This window comes from Oncorhynchus tshawytscha, unplaced genomic scaffold, assembly GCF_018296145.1.
Source record: "Oncorhynchus tshawytscha isolate Ot180627B unplaced genomic scaffold, Otsh_v2.0 Un_contig_11903_pilon_pilon, whole genome shotgun sequence".
NCBI classification, from domain to species: Eukaryota; Metazoa; Chordata; class Actinopteri; order Salmoniformes; family Salmonidae; genus Oncorhynchus; species Oncorhynchus tshawytscha.
In genome coordinates, this window is record NW_024608135.1 from 26,412 (window position 1) to 50,266 (window position 23,855).

Genomic DNA, 23,855 nt, shown 5'->3' on the forward strand with positions numbered 1-23,855 from the left:
ACACACAGAAACAACCTGCTAGTATTACTGAAGGTACACACACACAGAAACACACTCTAATTATTGATTTGTATTGAAACCTCTAATTATTGATTTATATTGAAACCTCTAACGCTGACCTTGTAGCTTGGTTGAGTAGGCTATTGCATGCAAAAGGCATCCTTGGGGGGGCTGGGGGAACAGACAGAATGAAACACACACACACACACACATCTTAATAGCTGTGTTTGTCTAGGAGTCTCTAAGGGAGAGCAGAGTGAAGAGAGAGCTGTCTGTGTCAGACAAGATGAGGGCCTGTCTGGTCCGTCTGACTGTCTGGCTTCTGTCTGTCTGTCTGGCTACTGGGGCCTGTGTGGCTGTCTACTACCTCTGTCAGCACAACCTGCAGGTCAGTAGCACAAACACACACACAAGTTTAATGTGTTGTACTGTCACCTGGAACTACCTCTGTAAATATGTATGTTTACTATGTGGTGTGTGTTTGTGTGTGTGTGTTTGTGTGTGTGTGTGTGTGTTTGTGTGTGTGTTTGTGTGTGGGTCCATGTGATGTGTGTGTGTGTGTGTGTGTGTGTGTGTGTGTGTGTGTATGGGTCCATGTGATGTGTGTGTGTGTGTGTGTGGGTCCATGTGATGTGTGTGTGGGTCCATGTGATGTGTGTGTGTGGGTCCATGTGATGTGTGTGTATGATTCCGTGTGTGTGTGTGTGTGTGTGTGTGGGTCCATGTGATGTGTGTGTGTGTGTGTGTGTGTGTGGGTCCATGTGATGTGTGTGTGTGTGTGGGTCCATGTGATGTGTGTGTGTGTGTGGGTCCATGTGATGTGTGTGTGTGTGTGTGTGTGTGTGTGTGTGTGTGTGGGTCCATGTGATGTGTGTGTGTTCCTCCAGCGTGTGGTAACGTCCCCCAGTCCAGAGGATGTCCTGACAGAGGCCTGGTCTCTGCTGCTGCCTGTAGCAGTGTGTGTCCTCAACACCTTCATATCACTACTCTACACACAAGCACACAGACTGGAGCGCTACGATAGCCCACGTACACGCGTCTACGTCACGGTGCTCAGGTAACGCACGCAGTACACACACACCCACACACACACCCACACACGCACACCCACGCACACACAGTACACACACACACCCACGCACACACAGTACACACACACACCCATGCACACACAGTACACACACACCCACACACACACAGTACACACACACACCCACGCACACACAGTACACAGTAGTAGGTAACATGTTATTGTCTCTACTCTGACTGTAACACCCCAGACCCTCAGTAGTAGGTAACATGTTATTGTCTCTACTCTGACTGTAACACCCCAGACCCTCAGTAGTAGGTAACATGTTATTGTCTCTGTGACTGTAACACCCCAGACCCTCAGTAGTAGGTAACATGTTATTGTATCTGTGACTGTAACACCCCAGACCCTCAGTAGTAGGTAACATGTAATTGTCTCTGTGTCTGTAACACCCCAGACCCTCAGTAGTAGGTAACATGTTATTGTCTCTGTGACTGTAACACCCCAGACCCTCAGTAGTAGGTAACATGTTATTGTCTCTGTGACTGTAACACCCCAGACCCTCAGTAGTAGGTAACATGTTATTGTCTCTACTCTGACTGTAACACCCCAGACCCTCAGTAGTAGGTAACATGTTATTGTCTCTGTGACTGTAACACCCCAGACCCTCAGTAGTAGGTAACATGTTATTGTCTCTGTGACTGTAACACCCCAGACCCTCAGTAGTAGGTAACATGTTATTGTCTCTGTGACTGTAACACCCCAGACCCTCAGTAGTAGGTAACATGTTATTGTCTCTGTGACTGTAACACCCCAGACCCTCAGTAGTAGGTAACATGTTATTGTCTCTGTGACTGTAACACCCCAGACCCTCAGTAGTAGGTAACATGTTATTGTCTCTGTGACTGTAACACCCCAGACCCTCAGTAGTAGGTAACATGTTATTGTCTCTGTGACTGTAACACCCCAGACCCTCAGTAGTAGGTAACATGTTATTGTCTCTGTGACTGTAACACCCCAGACCCTCAGTAGTAGGTAACATGTTATTGTCTCTGTGACTGTAACACCCCAGACCCTCAGTAGTAGGTAACATGTTATTGTCTCTACTCTGACTGTAACACCCCAGACCCTCAGTAGTAGGTAACATGTTATTGTCTCTGTGACTGTAACACCCCAGACCCTCAGTAGTAGGTAACATGTTATTGTCTCTGTGACTGTAACACCCCCAGACCCTCAGTAGTAGGTAACATGTTATTGTCTCTACTCTGACTGTAACACCCCCAGACCCTCAGTAGTAGGTAACATGTTATTGTCTCTGTGACTAACACCCCAGACCCTCAGTAGTAGGTAACATGTTATTGTCTCTGTGACTGTAACACCCCCAGACCCTCAGTAGTAGGTAACATGTTATTGTCTCTGTGACTAACACCCCAGACCCTCAGTAGTAGGTAACATGTTATTGTCTCTGTGACTGTAACACCCCAGACCCTCAGTAGTAGGTAACATGTTATTGTCTCTGTGACTGTAACACCCCAGACCCTCAGTAGTAGGTAACATGTTATTGTCTCTGTGACTGTAACACCCCCAGACCCTCAGTAGTAGGTAACATGTTATTGTCTCTACTCTGACTGTAACACCCCCAGACCCTCAGTAGTAGGTAACATGTTATTGTCTCTGTGACTGTAACACCCCAGACCCTCAGTAGTAGGTAACATGTTATTGTCTCTGTGACTGTAACACCCCAGACCCTCAGTAGTAGGTAACATGTTATTGTCTCTGTGACTGTAACACCCCCAGACCCTCAGTAGTAGGTAACATGTTATTGTCTCTCTGACTGTAACACCCCAGACCCTCAGTAGTAGGTAACATGTTATTGTCTCTGTGACTGTAACACCCCAGACCCTCAGTAGTAGGTAACATGTTATTGTCTCTGTGACTGTAACACCCCAGACCACCAGTAGTAGGTAACATGTTATTGTCTCTGTGACTGCAGGAATGCGATGCTGAAGGTGTCTATCCTAGTAGTGTTGTGTTACTACTGGTTAGCGCTGGTCCCCGGCAACGTCCCGGTAAGAACGACTACACACATATTGGCTTAGTCACATACGGCACCCTATTCCCTGTGTAGTGCACTACTTTAGACCAGAGCCCTATTCCCTATATAGTGCACTACTTTAGACCAGAGCCCTATTCCCTATATAGTGCACTACTTTAGACCAGAGCCCTATTCCCTGTATAGTGCACTACTTTAGACCAGAGCCCTATTCCCTATATAGTGCACTACTTTAGACCAGAGCCCTATTCCCTATATAGTGCACTACTTTAGACCAGAGCCCTATTCCCTGTATAGTGCACTACTTTAGACCAGAGCCCTATTCCCTATATAGTGCACTACTTTAGACCAGAGCCCTATTCCCTATATAGTGCACTACTTTAGACCAGAGCCCTATTCCCTGTGTAGTGCACTACTTTAGACCAGAGCCCTATTCCCTGTGTAGTGCACTACTTTAGACCAGGACCCTATTCCCTACATAGTGCACTACTTTAGACCAGAGCCCTATTCCCTCTATAGTGCACTACTTTAGACCAGAGCCCTATTCCCTGTATAGTGCACTACTTTAGACCAGAGCCCTATTCCCTATATAGTGCACTACTTTAGACCAGAGCCCTATTCCCTATATAGTACACTACTTTAGACCAGAGCCCTATTCCCTATATAGTACACTACTTTAGACCAGAGCCCTATTCCCTGTATAGTGCACTACTTTAGACCAGAGCCCTATTCCCTATATAGTACACTACTTTAGACCAGAGCCCTATTCCCTATATAGTACACTACTTTAGACCAGAGCCCTATTCCCTATATAGTACACTACTTTAGACCAGAGCCCTATTCCCTGTGTAGTGCACTACTTTAGATCAGAGCCCTATTCCCTGTATAGTGCACTACTTTAGACCAGAGCCATATTCCCTGTATAGTGCACTACTTTAGACCAGACCCCTATTCCCTGTATAGTGCACTACTTTAGACCAGAGCCCTACTCCCTGTGTAGTACACTACTTTAGACCAGAGCCCTATTCCCTGTGTAGTGCACTACTTTAGACCAGAGCCCTATTCCCTGTGTAGTGCACTACTTTAGACCAGAGCCCTATGTGTGTCCGTCTGTCTGTCCTACAGTGCTGGGAGTCGTTTGTTGGTCAGGATGTGTGTCCGTCTGTCTGTCCTACAGTGCTGGGAGTCGTATGTTGGTCAGGATGTGTGTCTGTCTGTCTGTCCTACAGTGCTGGGAGTCGTATGTTGGTCAGGATGTGTGTCCGTCCGTCTGTCTGTCCTACAGTGCTGGGAGTCGTATGTTGGTCAGGATGTGTGTGTCTGTCTGTCTGTCTGTCTGTCCTACAGTGCTGGGAGTCGTATGTTGGTCAGGATGTGTGTCTGTCTGTCTGTCTGTCTGTCTGTCTGTCTGTCTGTCTGTCTGTCTGTCTGTCTGTCTGTCTGTCTGTCTGTCTATCCTACAGTGCTGGGAGTCGTATGTTGGTCAGGATGTGTGTCCGTCTGTCTGTCCTACAGTGCTGGGAGTCGTATGTTGGTCAGGATGTGTGTCTGTCTGTCTGTCCTACAGTGCTGGGAGTCATATGTTGGTCAGGATGTGTGTCTGTCTGTCTGTCCTACAGTGCTGGGAGTCGTATGTTGGTCAGGATGTGTGTCCGTCTGTCTGTCTGTCTGTCTGTCTGTCTGTCCTACAGTGCTGGGAGTCGTATGTTGGTCAGGATGTGTGTCCGTCTGTCTGTCTGTCTGTCTGTCTGTCTGTCTGTCTGTCCTACAGTGCTGGGAGTCGTATGTTGGTCAGGATGTGTGTCTGTCTGTCTGTCCTACAGTGCTGGGAGTCGTATGTTGGTCAGGATGTGTGTCTGTCTGTCTGTCCTACAGTGCTGGGAGTCGTATGTTGGTCAGGATGTGTACCGGCTGGTCATAGTGGACTTCATCTTCTGTCTGCTGGGATCCTTCTGTGGAGAATACCTCTACAAGTACATCTGTCTTTACTATACTATATACTATACTATATACTATATTACTATACTGTGGAGAATACCTCTACAAGTACAGCTGTCTTTACTATACTATACTATATTACTATTCTGTGGAGAATACCTCTACAAGTACAGCTGTCTTTACTATACTATACTATATTATACTATATTACTATTCTGTGGAGAATACCTCTACAAGTACAGCTGTCTTTACTATACTATACTATATTACTATCCTATACTATACTCTATTACTATACTATACTATATTACTATACTGTGGAGAATACCTCTACAAGTACAGCTGTCTTTACTATATTATACTATATTACTATACTGTGGAGAATACCTCTACAAGTACAGCTGTCCATACTATACTATACTATACTATATTACTATACTGTGGAGAATACCTCTACAAGTACAGCTGTCTATAAGTATAAGTAGCCTATACTAGAGAAACTATAATACTAGAGAAATGTGAAGTTTGAAATATGTTTGCTAATGTGGATGATTGTTAATTGATGGCTACGACAGTCAGTCTAGTAGTAGTAGTTTTTAACGGGTAATTAAAAACCAACTGTGGTGCACATCAATGTTGTAACTAGTATAGTACTGTATACACTGAGTGTTCAAAACATTAAGAACACCTTCCTGATATTGAGTTGCACCCCCTTTTGCCTCTCCTCTCCTCAACAAGTATGCCCATCTATCTGTGGTTATTCCATGTTTAGTATATTTACAAAAATACACTTATATAGAGAGTTTAGTATTTAACTCCAACATGGACTCAAGCACACCTGTTGTTGTCTTTAGTGTGATTGCCACCAGGTGTGTTGTGAAGCCGGCAGAGTTTGACGTGGCCAGGAACGCCTCTAGATCTGATCAACGCTCAGACCCTGGCCACTCAGTAACCTATAGTCCTACCCACTCTGCTTCTCTAGTAACCTATATCTATCCTCTCCTCTCTAGTAACCTATATCCACCCTCTCTGCTTCTCTAGTAACCTATATCTCTACCCTCTCTGCTTCTCTAGTAACCTATATCTATACCCTCTCTGCTTCTCTAGTAACCTATCTATCTCTAACCCTCTCTGCTTCTCTAGTATATCTCTACCCTCTCTGCTTCTCTAGTAACCTATATCTATACCCTCTCTGCTTCTCTAGTAACCTATATCTCTACCCTCTCTGCTTCTCTAGTAACCTATATCTCTACCCTCTCTGCTTCTCTAGTAACCTATATCTACACCCTCTCTGCTTCTCTAGTAACCTATATCTCTACCCTCTCTGCTTCTCTAGTAACCTATATCTCTACCCTCTCTGCTTCTCTAGTAACCTATATCTATACCCTCTCTGCTTCTCTAGTAACCTATATCTATACCCTCTCTGCTTCTCTATAGTAACCTCTACCCTCTCTGCTTCTCTAGTAACCTATATCTCTACCCTCTCTGCTTCTCTAGTAACCTACCCTCTCTGCTTCTTTATCTCTACCCTCTCTGCTTCTCTAGTAACCTATATCTCTACCCTCTCTGCTTCTCTAGTAACCTATATCTCTACCCCTCTGCTTCTCTCTTAGTAACCTATATCTCTACCCTCTCTGCTTCTCTAGTAGTAACCTATATCTCTACCCTACCCTCTGCTTCTCTAGTAACCTATATCTACCCTCTGCTTCTCTGCTTCTCTAGTAACCTATATCTCTACCCTCTCTGCTTCTCTAGTAACCTATATCTACACCCTCTCTGCTTCTCTAGTAACCTATATCTATACCCTCTCTAGTAACCTATATCTCTACCCTCTCTGCTTCTCTAGTAACCTATATCTCTACCCTCTCTGCTTCTCTAGTAACCTATATCTCTACCCTCTCTGCTTCTCTAGTAACCTATATCTACACCCTCTCTGCTTCTCTAGTAACCTATATCTCTACCCTCTCTGCTTCTCTAGTAACCTATATCTCTACCCTCTCTGCTCTAGTAACCTATATCTAGTAACCTATATCTACACCCTCTCTGCTTCTCTAGTAACCTATATCCTATATCTATATCTACCCTCTCTGCTTCTCTAGTAACCTATATCTATACCCTCTCTGCTTCTCTAGTAACCTATATCTACACCCTCTCTGCTTCTCTAGTAACCTATATCTCTACCCTCTCTGCTTCTCTAGTAACCTATATCTCTACCCTCTCTGCTTCTCTAGTAACCTATATCTACCCTCTCTGCTTCTCTAGTAACCTATATCTCTACCCTCTCTGCTTCTCTAGTAACCTATATCTCTACCCTCTCTGCTTCTCTAGTCTACCCTCTCTGCTTCTCTAGTAACCTATATCTCTACCCTCTCTGCTTCTCTAGTAACCTATATCTCTACCCTCTCTGCTTCTCTAGTAACCTATATCTCTACCCTCTCTGCTTCTCTAGTAACCTATATCTACACCCTCTCTGCTATATTCTCTAGTAACCTATATCTACCCTCTCTGCTTCTCTAGTAACCTATATCTAGTAACCTACCCTCTCGCTTCTCTCTAGTAACCTATATCTCTACCCTCTCTGCTTCTCTAGTAACCTATATCTCTACCCTCTCTGCTTCTCTAGTAACCTATATATAACCTATATCTACACCCTCTCTGCTTCTCTAGTAACCTATATATCTACCCTCTCTGCTTCTCTAGTAACCTATATCTACCCTCTCTGCTTCTCTAGTAACCTATATCTATATCTAGTAACCTATATCTACACCCTCTCTGCTTCTCTAGTAACCTATATCTCTACCCTCTCTTCTAGCTACCCTAGTCTCTGCTTCTCTAGTAACCTATATCTATGCTTCTCTAGTAACCTATATCTATACCCTCTCTGCTTCTCTAGTAACCTATATCTACTACCCTAGTCTGCTTCTAGTCTAGTAACCTATATAACCTATATCTATACCCTCTCTGCTTCTCTAGTAACCTATATCTACACCCTCTCTGCTTCTCTAGTAACCTATATCTATACCCTCTCTGCTTCTCTAGTAACCTATATCTACCCTCTCTGCTTCTCTAGTAACCTATATCTATACCCTCTCTGCTTCTCTAGTAACCTATATCTCACCCTCTCTGCTTCTCTAGTAACCTATATCATTCTCTACCCTCTCTGCTTCTCTAGTAACCTATATCTCTACCCTCTCTGCTTCTCTAGTAACCTATATCTACTTCTATATCTACACCTCTGCCTATATCTACCTTCTCTTCTGTAACCTATATCTCACCCTCTCTGCTTCTCTAGTAACCTATATCTCACCCTCTCTGCTTCTCTAGTAACCTATATCTACACCCTCTCTGCTTCTCTAGTAACCTATATCTACACCCTCTCTGCTTCTCTAGTAACCTATTCTATACCCTCTCTGCCTCTAGTAATTCCTGTTGTCATCTGCTTCTCTAGTAATATATCTATACCCTCTCTGCTTCTCTAGTAACCTATATCTCTACTCTCTGCTTATTTAGTAAATAACACCCTCTCTGCTTCTCTAGTAACCTATATCTCTACCCTCTCTGCTTCTTTAGTAACCTATATCTATACCCTCTCTGCTTCTCTAGTAACCTATATCTCTACCCTCTCTGCTTCTCTAGTAACCTATCTCTACCCTCTCTGCTTCTCTAGTAACCTATATCTGCACCCTCTCTGCTTCTCTAGTAACCTATATCTCTACCCTCTCTGCTTCTCTAGTAACCTATATCTCTACCCTCTCTGCTTCTCTAGTAACCTATATCTACCCCCTCTGCTTTCTAGTAACCTATATCTACAACCTCTCTGCTTCTCTAGTAACCTATATCTCTACCCTCTCTGCTTTATCTAGTAACCTATATCTACACCCTGGCTCTGCTTTCTAGTAAATATCTACACCCTCTCTGCTTTCTAGTAAATATATCTATACCCTCTCTGCCTCTAGTAACCTATATATACCCTCTCTGCTTCTCTAGTAACCTATATCTCTACCCTCTCTGCTTCTTTAGTAACCTATATCTACACCCTCTCTGCTTCTCTAGTAACCTATATCTCTACCCTCTCTGCTTCTTTAGTAACCTATATCTACCAATGCTACCTATATCTCTACCCTCTCTGCTTCTCTAGTAACCATATCTCTACCCTCTCTGCTTCTCTAGTAACCTATATCTCTACCCTCTCTGCTTCTCTAGTAACCTATATCTACCCTGTCTGCTTCTAACCTGTAACCTACCTGCCTCTCTGCTTCTCTGTAACCTACCCTCTCTCTCTCTCTCTGCTTCTCTAGTAACCTATATCTATACCCTCTCTGCTTCTCTAGTAACCTATATCTACACCCTCTCTGCCTCTAGTAACCTATATATACCCTCTCTGCTTCTCTAGTAACCTATATCTATACCCTCTCTGCTTCTCTAGTAACCTATATCTCTACTCTCTCTGCTTCTTTAGTAACCTATATCTACACCCTCTCTGCTTCTCTAGTAACCTATATCTCTACCCTCTCTGCTTCTTTAGTAACCTATATCTATACCCTCTCTGCTTCTCTAGTAACCTATATCTCTACCCTCTCTGCTTCTCTAGTAACCTGCTTCTCTAGTAACCTATATCTCTACCTATATCTCTACCCTCTCTGCTTCTCTAGTAACCTATATCTATACCCTCTGCTTCTCTAGTAACCTATATCTACACCCTCTCTGCTTCTCTAGTAACCTATATCTATCCTCTCTGCCTCTAGTAACCTACCTACCCTCTCTGCTTCTCTAGTAACCTATATCTCTACCCTCTCTGCTTCTCTAGTAACCTATATCTACACCCTCCCTCTCTGCTTCTCTAGTAACCTATATCTACACTCCTCTCTGCTTCTCTAGTAACCTATATCTAGTAACCTATATCTCACCCTCTCTGCTTCTCTAGTAACCTATATCTACACCCTCTCTGCTTCTCTAGTAACCTATATCTACACCCTCTCCTTCTCTAGTAACCTCTACACCCTCTCTGCTTCTCTCCCTACCCTCTCTGCTTCTCTAGTAACCTATATCTCTACCCTCTCTGCTTCTCTAGTAACCTATATCTCACCCTCTGCCCTCTAGTAACCTATATCTACACCCTCCTCCTCCCTACCCTCTCTCTAGTAACCTATATCTACACCCTCTCTGCTTCTCTAGTAACCTATATCTACACCCTCTCTGCTTCTCTAGTAACCTATATCTCTACCCTCTCTGCTTCTCTAACCTATATCTACCCTCTCTGCTTCTCTAGTAACCTATATCTACACCCTCTCTGCTTCTCTAGTAACCTATATCTACCCCCTACTCTGCTTCTCTAGTAACCTATATCTCACCCTCTCCTTCTCTGTAACCTTCTCTAGTAACTTCTATATCTCTACCCTCTCTGCTTCTCTAGTAACCTATATCTACCCTCTCCCTCTCTGCTTCTCTAGTAACCTATATCTATATAACCCCTCTCTACCCTCTCTGCTTCTCTAGTAACCTATCTATACACCCTCTCTGCTTCTCTAGTAACCTATATCTACCCTCTCTGCTTCTCTAGTAACCTATATCTACACCCTCTCTGCTTCTCTAGTAACCTATATCTCTACCCTCTCTAACTTCTTTAGTAACCTATATCTATACCCTCTCTGCTTCTCTAGTAACATATATCTCTACCCTCTCTGCTTCTCTAGTAACTATATCTACCCCTCTGCCTCTATCTACCCTCTCTGCTTCTCTAGTAACCTATATCTACACCCTCTCTGCTTCTCTAGTAACCTATATATCTACCCTCTCTGCTTCTCTAGTAACCTATATCTCTACCCTCTCTGCTTCTCTAGTAACCTATATCTACACCCTCTCTGCTTCTCTAGTAACCTATATCTACACCCTCTCTGCTTCTCTAGTAACCTATATCTCTACCCTCTCTGCTTCTCTAGTAACCTATATCTCACCCTCTCTGCTTCTCTAGTAACATATATATATACCCTCTGCATCTCTAGTAACCTATATATATATATATATATATATATATATATATATATATATATACATATCTCTGTCAGTTCCTGTCTAGTTGAATATATCTATACCAGACTCTTCTCTAGTCGGGACCAAAAACTGATGATACACTTGCAAGTTTGTTAGACAATGTTGCCGAGCAACGGAGTGGGGTATGAGACACTGGAACAATCATGAACAACTTGGACATTAATAATAATTACATTTCTCAGTGTATTTACTTGTTTCTTATTGCTTGTTAATTCCTGTTGTCATCAGCTAACAAACACGCAGTAAATTAATAACTTTTTAGTTCATAATTCTAAGATAGGAAGTGTACATGGTATTCATCTAGCTAGCCAGCTTGTTCGACATACAAAAAACTATCTTAAACAAAAAAAAAAACGAAATGTAAAATCTACATGGCTAGCTAGCGAAATAGCCTGTTCGTCCCATTGACTTAAAACGTGGGTTTCGATTAGCATGCTAATCGATTAGCATGCCCACCATTTTCGTCAGTTAAACATGACAAACTGAACACAGTATGTATGCATTAGCGTATCATGATACAATATTATAGTGAGGCAACATATGAGGTGTGAATGGCAAACATTTCACAGCTAAATGGATGTACATTTTTTTCAAAATATATTAGAATAGCAGACTGATCACATGACCAATATCTGAGCTCTGATTGGAGTAGTCCTAAAATTGCACACTTGGCGCAGCTGATGAAAATTCCCCAACATAAAAAATGTTGCAGCAACCAATGCTGGCAACATTGCTTGGCAATATTGGCAAAAAAAAATGCTAGTGTATCATTAGCTTGAGACTATCTTAATGTTGCTCTGCCTGCCTGCCTGTCTGTCTGTCTGCCTCTCTCTGTCTGTCTGCCTGTTGGTCTGTCTGCCTCTCTCTCTGTCTCTCTCCCTCTCCAGGATAGGGGTGTACTTCTCTCCTCTCCTCCCTGTCGTTCAACTCATCAAACTCTTCCTAATCTTCCACCTAAAGAAGGTAGAGCCCTGGTGAAAAGTTGTGCACTAATAGTTGAATACTAGGGTGCCATTCTAATACTAGGGTTCCATTGTGATACTAGGGTGCAGTTTGAGATGTAGACTCAGACTCCTTCCTCCCTCCCCCTCCTCCCTCCCCCCCCCCTCCCTCACCCTCTCCCTCCTCCTTCCTCCCTACCTCTCTCCCCCTCCCCCCCCTCCCTCCCTCCCTACCTCTTTCTCCCCCCCTCCTTTGTTGGTGTGGGGGCTGTGCTTTGGCAAAGTAGGGGGGCTATATCTACCTAGTCCCTCCCTCCCTCCTCCCTCCCTACCTCTCTCCTCCCCCTCCCTCTCTCCCTCCTCCTCCCTCCCTCTCTCCCCCTCCTCCCTCCCTACTCTCTCTCTCCTCCTCCCTCCCTACCTCTCTCTCCCCCTCCTCCCTCCCTACCTCTCTCTCTCTACCCCTCCTCCCTCCCTCTCCCCCTCCTCCTTCTCTCCCCCCCTCCTCCCTTCCTACCTCTCTCTCTACCCTCCTCCCTCCCTCCCTCCCTCTCCCCCCCTCCTCCCTCCCTAACTCTCCCCCTCCTCCCCTCTCTCCTCCTCCCTCCCTACCTCTCTCCTAGACCAGTATAAGGAGCTGCCATCCTCCCAGCTCCTGGGTAGGGTGGGTCAGATGCAGACCCTCTTCATCTCCCTCCTCTTCCTCCCCTGTTACCTGGGGCTCTGGCCCTGCTGGCATACACACTCTGGAGGTACACATACACACACACTCACAATCAATACAATGTTTTTAATAAAGCCCTTTTTACATCAGCAGAGTGCTTCTACAGAAACCCAGCCTAAAACCACAAACAGCAAGCAATGCAGATGTAGAAGCACCGGGGCTAGGAAAAACTCCCTAGACAGGCAGTAACCTGGGTAGAAACCTAGAGAGGAACCAGGCTCTGAGGGGTGGCCTGTCCTCTTCTGGCTGTGCCGGGTGGAGATTATAACAGAACATGGCCATGAAGGCCAGATCGTTCTTCAAGATGTTCAAATGTTCATAGAAGACCAGCAGCAGGAATCGTCAGGCCCGGTAGTTCTGAGGCATGGGCCCAGGTCCTGGGAGACATAGAATGCCTATCAAGCAAAAAGGCAGTAACTGCTCATTTGGTTGAAAATGAGTTAATGTAATTTTTTGCTACATTAAATACATGCTTCATCATGTGGACAAGTATCCTTCATCTATTGTATTGTGTTTTGTAGAAAATGGGGGGTCATGTTAACAGTAACTGCATAAAGGTACTGTGAAACCAAGGTGAATCAAAGCAGTTCCACGCTATGAGCAGGTACTGCCTTTTTGCTTGGTAGGGCAGTATACTCTGCTTTGTCTCGGGGTAGTAAGTTAGTGGTCTGTTGATATCCCTTTGTTGGTGGGGGGGCTGTGCTTTGGCAAAGTAGGTGGGGCTATAGCCTACCTAGTTGGCCCTGTCCAGGGGGTAAATGACCCTCCCCTGTCTCAGTCTCCAGTATCTATTCTGTAATAGTCTATGTGCCGGGGGGCTAGGGTCAGTCTGTCCTATCTGGTGTAATTCTCCTGTCTTATCTGGTGTCCTGTGTGGTAGGGCAGTATAGTCCACGAAGATCTCCCCCGCCACAGGAGTCCCAGAGGGTGCAAAACTGGACAGGAAGATCCCGGATCCCGTCAGGGACTCAACCCACTCACGTGGAGTACAGTGTGGCATGACGGGATGCACCCTCCTAGGGAGGGCATGGGAGAGTGAGAGCGAGCCAGTGACTCAGCCTCTGTAATAGGGTCAGAGACAGAGGAATGCACCCTCCTAGGGAGGGCATGGGAGAGTGAGAGCGAGCCAGTGACTCAGACTCCGTAATAGGCTCAGAGACAGAGGACTGCACCCTCCTAGGGAGGGCATGGGAGAGTGAGAGCGAGCCAGTGACTCAGCCTCCGTAATAGGGTCAGAGACAGAGGAATGCACCCTCCTAGGGAGGGCATGGGAGAGTGAGAGCGAGCCAGTGACTCAGCCTCCGTAATAGGGTCAGAGACAGAGGAATGCACCCTCCTAGGGAGGGCATGGGAGAGTGAGAGCGAGCCAGTGACTCAGCCTCTGTAATAGGGTCAGAGACAGAGGAATGCACCCTCCTAGGGAGGGCATGGGAGAGTGAGAGCGAGCCAGTGACTCAGCCTCTGTAATAGGGTCAGAGACAGAGGAATGCACCCTCCTAGGGAGGGCATGGGAGAGTGAGAGCGAGCCAGTGACTCAGCCTCTGTAATAGGGTCAGAGACAGAGGAATGCACCCTCCTAGGGAGGGCATGGGAGAGTGAGAGCGAGCCAGTGACTCAGCCTCTGTAATAGGGTCAGAGACAGAGGAATGCACCCTCCTAGGGAGGGCATGGGAGAGTGAGAGCGAGCCAGTGACTCAGCCTCTGTAATAGGGTCAGAGACAGAGGAATGCACCCTCCTAGGGAGGGCATGGGAGAGTGAGAGCGAGCCAGTGACTCAGCCTCCGTAATAGGGTCAGAGACAGGAACTTAGTGGAGTGAGGGGAGCCGGCCAGGTGGAAAACGCAAGGATGGTTCGTCACTGTTCCTAGGCCGTCATTGAAAATAAGAATTTGTTCTTAACTGACTTGCCTAGTAAAATAAAAAATAAAGGTACTCCAGTGCCTTGCCGTTCACCTTCAACCCCCCTGGGCCAGACTACACTCAATCAAAGGACCTACTGAAGAGATGAGTCTTCAGTCAAGACTTAAAAGGTCGAGATCGAGTCTTCATCTCTCACATGGACAGGCAGATCATTCCATAGAAATGTCGCTCTATAGGAGAAAGCCCTATAAGGAGTCCTGCGTCTTGTGACCGTAGCGTACATGTAGATACAGTATGTACCACAGGACTAACTCTGAGAGATGGGTAGGAGCAAGTCCTGTAATGCTTTGTAGGTTAGCGGTAAAACCTTGAAATCAGCCCGAGCCTTAACAGGAAGCCAGTGTAGAGAGGCTAGCACTGGTGTAATATGATTGGTGTGATATGATGTAATATGTCAAGATTATAGCAGCCGGGTTTAGCGCTAGCTGACGCTTATTTAGTTTTTTTATCCGGGTAGCCGGAGAGTAGAGCATTTCAGTAGTCTAATTTTGAAGTGACAAAAGCATGGATTATCTTTTCTGCAAGATGGGAAAAAACGTTTTATATGTTAGTCAAAGGAGAGATCAGGGTCCAGAGTAACGCCGAGGTCCTTCACAGTTTTATTTAAGACGACTGTACAACCATCGAGATTCATTGTCAGATTCAACAGAGGATCTCTTTGTTTCTTGGGACGTAGAACTAGCATCTCTGTTTTGTCAAAAATTAAAAGCACCAAAATTGCCGCCATCCACTTCCTTATGTCTGAAGCATGGGCTTTGGGGTTGGCAATTTTTGGTGCTTCACCATGTTCCATTGAAATCTATAGCTGTGTGTCATCCACATAGCAGTGAAAGTTGACATTGTGTTTCCGTATGACATCACCAAGAGGTAGCATATATAGTGAAAACCATAGTGGTCCTAGAACGGAACCTTGGGGAACACCGAACGTCCGAAGACAAACCATCCATTGAGACGAACTGATAACTTTCTGACAGATAAGAACTTATCCGTGTGGACCATTTATGGTTTCCAATCTTTCCCCCCCCAAAAAATGTGGTGATTGATGTTGTCGAAAGCGGCACTAAGGTCTAGGAGCACATGGACAGACGCAGAGGCTCGGTCTGACGCCATTAAAAGGTCATTTACAACCTTCATACGTGTGGTCTCAGTACTATGGTGGGGTCTAAAACCAGACTGGGACGTTTCGTATACATTATTTGTTTTCAGGACGGCGGTGAGTTGCTGAGAAACAGCTTTTTCTAGCGTTTTTGACAGGAACAGGAGATTAGACAGACTGATAGTTTATTTTCATTTATCAGGTCAAGGTTTGGCTTTTTCAGAAGACGTGTTATTACTGCCACTTTCAGTGAGTTTGGTACACATCTGGAGGATAGGGAGCCATTTATTATGCTGTACTTCCTGTGCTTGGAGGGCCAAGCACAGGAAGTACAGTGAGCTCCAAAAGTATTGGGACAGCGACCATTTTGTTTGTTGTTTTGGCTCTGTACTCCACTTTGGATTTGAAATGGTACCACGACTATGAGGTTAACGTGCAGAGTATCAGCTTTAATTTGAGGGTATTTTCATCCATATTGGGTGAACCATTTAGATATTACAGCACTTCTTGTACTTAGTCCTCCCATTTTAGGGGACCAGAAGTATTGGGACAAATATGTGTCTTAAAGTAGTTTAAAGTTTAGTATTTAGTCCCATATTTCTAGCACACAATGACTACATCAAGCTTGTGACTCTACAAACTTGTTGGTTGCATTTGTTGTTTGTTTTGGTTGTGTTTCAGATTATTTGGTGCCCAATAGAAATGAATGGTAAATAATGTATTGTGTCATTTTGGAGTCACTTTTATTGTAAATAAGAATAGATATTTCTAAACACTTCTACATTAATGTGGATGCTACCATGGTTACAGATAGACTAGAATGAATTGTGAATAATGATGAGTGAGAAAGTTAGAGGCATAAATGTCATACCCTCCCAAAAAAATGCTAACCTCCCTGTAATTGTAACGGTGAGAGGTTAGCATGTCTTGTTGGTATGATATTTGTGCGTCTGTAAAATACCTTCATATTAAAGCTGACTGTCCGCACTCTGTACTTTAAACCTCATAGCCATTGTATCATTTGAAATCCAAAGTGCTGGAGTACAGAGCCAGAACCGTGAATTAACCGTGAATGAATGAATGAATGAATCTTGAATGATGATGAGTGAGAAAGTTAGACGCTCAAATATCACACCCCCAGGACATGTTAACCACTCACCATTACAATAACAGGGTTAGCTTTTTTTTGTTGGTGGGGGGGCGGTATGATATCTGTGCATCTGTAACTTTCTCACACCGACTGTAGACCAGTGGATAGACACACACTAACCCTACCTGTCCTGTCTCGGTCCCCAGTCTCCCTCCCTCTAGTGTGTGTGGTCCGTTCCAGGGCCAGGGCTGGGTGATGCAGACTGTCGACCAGTGGCTAGCCTCCCTTCAGGCCTCTCAGCCCCACTCTGCCTGGCTGGCTTGGATCATCAACGTTATACTACACAGTCAAGTCTTCTACTGCCTCCTAACACTCATAGTACTGTGAGTAGCTGTGTACACACACACCTCTCCCATGTCCAGTCCTGGTACAGTATGTTACTGTGTGTGTAACGGTTTTATCCTCCCATGAAATAAAGAAATAAAGAACAGAAGCTAAGGCTACTAGCTCTGACTAATGTACTGACAATGACCGTGTGGTTGCTATAGCTAGCCTAGCTCCTAGCTATCTGATAACTACTCTATTGATGGATAATGTACTATGACAGTGTGGTTGCTATAGCTAGCCTAGCTCCTAGCTATCTGATAACTACTCTATTGAGGGATAATGTACTATGACAGTGTGGTTGCTATAGCTACCCTAGCTCCTAGCTATCTGATAACTACTCTATTGAGGGATAATGTACTATGACCGTGTGGTTGCTATAGCTAGCCTAGCTCCTAGCTATCTGATAACTACTCTATTGAGGGATGATGTACTATGACCGTGTGGTTGCTATAGCTAGCCTAGCCCTAGCTATCTGATAACTACTCTATTGAGGGATAATGTACTATGACCGTGTGGTTGCTATAGCTAGCCTAGCTCCTAGCTATCTGATAACTACTCTATTGAGGGATAATGTACTATGACAGTGTGGTTGCTATAGCTAGCCTAGCTCCTAGCTATCTGATAACTACTCTATTGAGGGATAATGTACTATGACAGTGTGGTTGCTATAGCTCAGCCTAGCTCCTAGCTATCTGATAACTACTCTATTGAGGGATAATGTACTATGACAGTGTGGTTGCTATAGCTAGCCTAGCTCTAGCTATCTGATAACCTCTATTGAGGGATAATGTACTATGACAGTGTGGTTACTATAGCTAGCCTAGCTCCTAGCTATCTGATAACTACTCTATTGATGGATAGTGTACTATGACAGTGTGGTTGCTATAGCTAGCCAGCTCCTAGCTATCTGATAACTACTCTATTGAGGGATAATGTACTATGACCGTGTGGTTGCTATAGCTAGCCTAGCTCCTAGCTATCTGATAACTACTCTATTGATGGATAATGTACTATGACAGTGTGGTTGCTATAGCTAGCCTAGCTCCTAGCTATCTGATAACTACTCTATTGAGGGATAATGTACTATGACAGTGTGGTTGCTATAGCTAGCCTAGCTCCTAGCTATCTGATAACTACTCTATTGAGGGATAATGTACTATGACAGTGTGGTTGCTATAGCTAGCCTAGCTCCTAGCTATCTGATAACTACTCTATTGAGGGATAATGTACTATGACAGTGTGGTTGCTATAGCTAGCCTAGCTCCTAGCTATCTGATAACTACTCTATTGAGGGATAATGTACTATGACCGTGTGGTTGCTATAGCTAGCCTAGCTCCTAGCTATCTGATAACTACTCTATTGAGGGATAATGTACTATGACAGTGTGGTTGCTATAGCTAGCCTAGCTCCTAGCTATCTGATAACTACTCTATTGAGGGATAATGTACTATGACAGTGTGGTTACTATAGCTAGCCTAGCTCCTAGCTATCTGATAACTACTCTATTGAGGGATAATGTACTATGACAGTGTGGTTACTATAGCTAGCCTAGCTCCTAGCTATCTGATAACTACTCTATTGAGGGATAATGTACTATGACCGTGTGGTTGCTATAGCTAGCCTAGCTCCTAGCTATCTGATAACTACTCTATTGAGGGATAATGTACTATGACCGTGTGGTTGCTATAGCTAGCCTAGCTCCTAGCTATCTGATAACTACTCTGAGGGATAATGTACTATGACAGTGTGGTTGCTATAGCTAGCCTAGCTCCTAGCTATCTGATAACTACTCTATTGAGGGATAATGTACTATGACAGTGTGGTTGCTATAGCTAGCCTAGCTCCTAGCTATCTGATAACTACTCTATTGAGGGATAATGTACTATGACAGTGTGGTTACTATAGCTAGCCTAGCTCCTAGCTATCTGATAACTACTCTATTGAGGGATAATGTACTATGACAGTGTGGTTACTATAGCTAGCCTAGCTCCTAGCTATCTGATAACTACTCTATTGAGGGATAATGTACTATGACAGTGTGGTTACTATAGCTAGCTAGCTCCTAGCTATCTGATAACTACTCTATTGAGGGATAATGTACTATGACCGTGTGGTTGCTATAGCTAGCCTAGCTCCTAGCTATCTGATAACTACTCTATTGAGGGATAATGTACTATGACCGTGTGGTTGCTATAGCTAGCCTAGCTCCTAGCTATCTGATAACTACTCTATTGAGGGATAATGTACTATGACAGTGTGGTTGCTATAGCTAGCCTAGCTCCTAGCTATCTGATAACTACTCTATTGAGGGATAATGTACTATGACAGTGTGGTTGCTATAGCTAGCCTAGCTCCTAGCTATCTGATAACTACTCTATTGATGGATAATGTACTATGACAGTGTGGTTGCTATAGCTAGCCTAGCTCCTAGCTGTCTGATAACTACTCTATTGAGGGATAATGTACTATGACAGTGTGGTTACTATAGCTAGCCTAGCTCCTAACTATGTTAAGATGGATTCTCTGACTGTAGCTCTGAATAAGAACGTCTGGTAAATGACTAAAATATAAAAATGTGCCTTTACTTCCTGTACGGTGGTGATGTACTTCCTGTGGCAGGTGACCCAGGGTCGTAAACGTCTCATCATGTCTCTTCCTGTAGGGTGGTGATGTACTTCCTGTGGCATGTGACTCAGGGTCGTAAACGTCTCATCATGTCTCTTCCCGTAGGGTGGTGATGTACTTCCTGTGGCAGGTGACTCAGGGTCGTAAACGTCTCATCATGTCTCTTCCCGTAGGGTGGTGATGTATTTCCTGTGGCAGGTGACTCAGGGTCGTAAACGTCTCATCATGTCTCTTCCTGTAGGGTGGTGATGTACTTCCTGTGGCAGGTGACTCAGGGTCGTAAACGTCTCATCATGTCTCTTCCCGTAGGGTGGTGATGTATTTCCTGTGGCAGGTGACTCAGGGTCGTAAACGTCTCATCATGTCTCTTCCTGTAGGGTGGTGATGTACTTCCTGTGGCAGGTGACTCAGGGTCGTAAACGTCTCATCATGTCTCTTCCTGTAGGGTGGTGATGTACTTCCTGTGGCAGGTGACTCAGGGTCTCTTAAACGTCTCATCATGTCTCTTCCTGTAGGGTGGTGATGTACTTCCTGTGGCAGGTGACTCAGGGTCGTAAACGTCTCATCATGTCTCTTCCTGTAGGGTGGTGATGTACTTCCTGTGGCAGGTGATGTCTCTTCCTGTAGGGTGGTGATGTCTTCCTGGTGACTTCAGGGTCGTAAACGTCTCATCATGTCTCTTCCTGTAGGGTGGTGATGTACTTCCTGTGGCAGGTGACTCAGGGGTAAACGTCTCATCATGTCTCTTCCTGTAGGGTGGTGATGTACTTCCTGTGGCAGGTGACTCCAGGGTCGTAAACGTCTCATCATGTCTCTTCCTGTAGGGTGGTGATGTACTTCCTGTGGCAGGTGACTCAGGGTCGTAAACGTCTCATCATGTCTCTTCCTGTAGGGTGGTGATGTACTTCCTGTGATAGGTGACTCGGGTCGTAAACGTCTCATCATGTCTCTTCCTGTAGGGTGGTGATGTACTTCCTGTGGCAGGTGACTCAGGGTCGTAAACGTCTCATCATGTCTCTACGGGAACAGATCGTCAACGTGAGGCTCTCCTACACATACATACACTGAAGCACACACACACCTATACAAACACACACGCACCTCTCTTCCTCTCTCCCCTTCCTCCCTCTCTCCCTCTTCCCCCCTCTCTCTCCCCTCTCTCCCTCTTCCCCCCTCTCTTCCCTCTCTCTCTTCCTCTCTCCCCTTCCTCTCTTCCCTCTCTCTCTTCCTCTCTCCCCTTCCTCTGTTCCCTGTCTAATCCATCCATTTCTCTCCTCCTGTGTCTCTCTCTCTCTCTCTCTCTCTCTCTCTCTCTCTGTGGTGTTAGGAGGGGAAGGACAAGGCCTTTCTCCTCAGGAGGTTACAGTGTCTACAGAGACAGGGAGCAGGCAGACCTAGACCACAGGTTAGTACTATAAGCCCATAGGACTCTGGTCTAAAGTAGTGCACTATAAAGGGATTAGGGTGCCATTTATGATGCAGTCTTGTTGTAGATAAGACAGACAGATGTACAGACATATCTACAGATGTAGATATGAAGACCGTCTGTTTCCCCTATAGGTGCACTTCGAGGAGGAGAAACCGACCAGGCCAGAGTCAGGGCAGCTTAGAGAAGAAGCACGCCCTCCTCCCTCCTTCCAACACCCATCCACCCCCATGGAGGCCCCCTCCGTGTTAACTCGGCCTCCCTGGGACAGCTCCCCCAGGCTAGGTAGAGCCCAGCCCCCCAGTCCCCGTGGTGGAGCCAGCCCCAGAGGCAGCCCTGGTCGCGGCCGGACCCCAGCCAGCAGGCAGGCGTGCTGGGTAGAGGAGGAGCGACCAGCCCCTCCCCCTCCAGATCCACTGTGGCCAGTCAGGGGTAGAGGATGGCTTCAGGGAAGGCCCCACGGGGGGCCCAGATTGGAGCCGCTGCCTTCCCGCGAGGTACCCGTCCTGCCTGGGTCGGTGCCTGAGAGCGCCCCCCCCCTCCCCCACGGAGACCAGGGTCCAGCAGAGCAGAGGTGAACCAGGGACAACATCAGTCCTAGCTAGACTCAGAGAGAGGATAGGAGCCCACATCAACTGTCGGGCTCAGACATGGTCTGCTTCCAAAATGCCACACTATTCCATAGGACTCAGGTCAAATGTAGTGCACTATGTAGGGAATAGTGTGCCATAGAGCTCTGGTCTACAGTAGTGCACTATGTAGGGAATAGGGTGCCATAGGGCTCTGGTCTACAGTAGTGCACTATGTAGGGAATAGGGTGTCATAGGGCTCTGGTCTAAAGTAGTGCACTATGTAGGGAATAGGGTGTCATAGAGCTCTGGTCTAAAGTAGTGCACTATGTAGGGAAAAGGGTGTTGTCCCAGAAGAAGATTTAAGTGTTAGTTAGTTGAGATAAAGGGTTAGTTGTTATATATGTTGATATGCTGTTGTCCCAGTTATGTTGAAGATTTAGTTATGTTGATATGTTGAGTTAGATATGAGATAGGCTGAGTTATGTTGATATGCTAGATATGTTGATCTTTATGTTGTTATGTTATGTTGTTGATATGCTGAGTTATGTTGATATGCTGAGATATGTTGATATGCTGAGTTATGTTGATATGCTGAGATATGTTGATATGCTGAGTTATGTTGATATGCTGAGATATGTTGATATGCTGAGTTATGTTGATATGCTGAGTTATGTTGATATGCTGAGATATGTTGATATGCTGAGTTATGTTGATATGCTGAGATATGTTGATATGCTGAGATATGTTGATATGCTGAGTTATGTTGATATGCTGAGATATGTTGATATGCTGAGTTATGTTGATATGCTGAGATATGTTGATATGCTGAGTTATGTTGATATGCTGAGTTATGTTGATATGCTGAGTTATGTTGATATGCTGAGATATGTTGATATGTTGTTGATATGCTGAGTTATGTTGATATGCTGAGTTATGTTGATATGCTGAGATATGTTGATATGCTGAGATATGTTGATATGCTGATATGCTGAGATATGTTGATATGCTGAGTTATGTTGATATGCTGAGATATGTTGATATGCTGAGTTATTTGAGGTGTTGATAGAGGCTCTTTGAATATTCTAATATTTATAAGTCTTGTTCTGTATCAGTTGATTTTGAATTAAATTCTTTGTCATCTGTAAATAACATGTTTTAGTGTCAGTGGCCGTGTCTGAAATCTGGCGTGCCTACCACCAGGGTAGTATTGCTTGCTGGAGGACTGGGCGTGCCTACCACCAGGGGTAGTATTGCTTCTGGAGGACTGAGATGTTGACCACCTGGGTAGTATTGATGCTGGATGGACTGGCGTGCCTATACCAGGGTAGTATTGCCTGGAGGACTGGCGTGCCTACCACCAGGTAGTATTTGATATGCTGGAGGATGGCGTGCCACCACCAGGTAGTATTGCTGCTGGAGGACTGGCGTGCCTACCACCAGGGGTAGTATTGCTGCTGGAGGACTGGCGTGCCTACCACCAGGGTAGTATTGCTGCTGGAGGACTGGCGTGTCTATACCAGGGTAGTATTGCTGCTGGAGGACTGGGCGTGCCTACCACCAGGGTAGTGATTGCTGCTGGAGGATGGCGTGCCTACCACCAGGTAGTATTGCTGCTGGAGGACAGGGTAGTATTGCTGCTGGAGGACTGGGCGTGCCTACCACCAGGGTAGTATTGCTTCTGGAGGACTGGCGTGCCTACCACCAGGGTAGTATTGATGCTGGAGGACTGGCGTGCCTACTACCAGGGTAGTATTGCTGCTGGAGGACTGGGCGTGCCTACCACCAGGGTAGTATTGCTGCTGGAGGACTGGCGTGCCTACCACCAGGGTAGTATTGCTGCTGGAGGACTGGCGTGCCTACACCAGGGTAGTATTGCTGCTGGAGTGCCTACTACCAGGGTAGTATTGCTGCTGGAGGATCTGGCGTGGAGGAGTGTTGCTGCTACCACCAGGGTAGTATTGCTGCTGGAGGACTGGCGTGCCTACTACCAGGGTAGTATTG

General features: G+C 45.3%; 1 pseudogene; it reads left to right on the forward strand.

Moving 5' to 3' along the window:
• Positions 1-239: 239 nt before the first annotated feature.
• LOC112240360 lies at positions 240-22,254 on the forward strand (annotated as a pseudogene).
• The last annotated feature ends 1,601 nt before the right edge of the window (positions 22,255-23,855 follow it).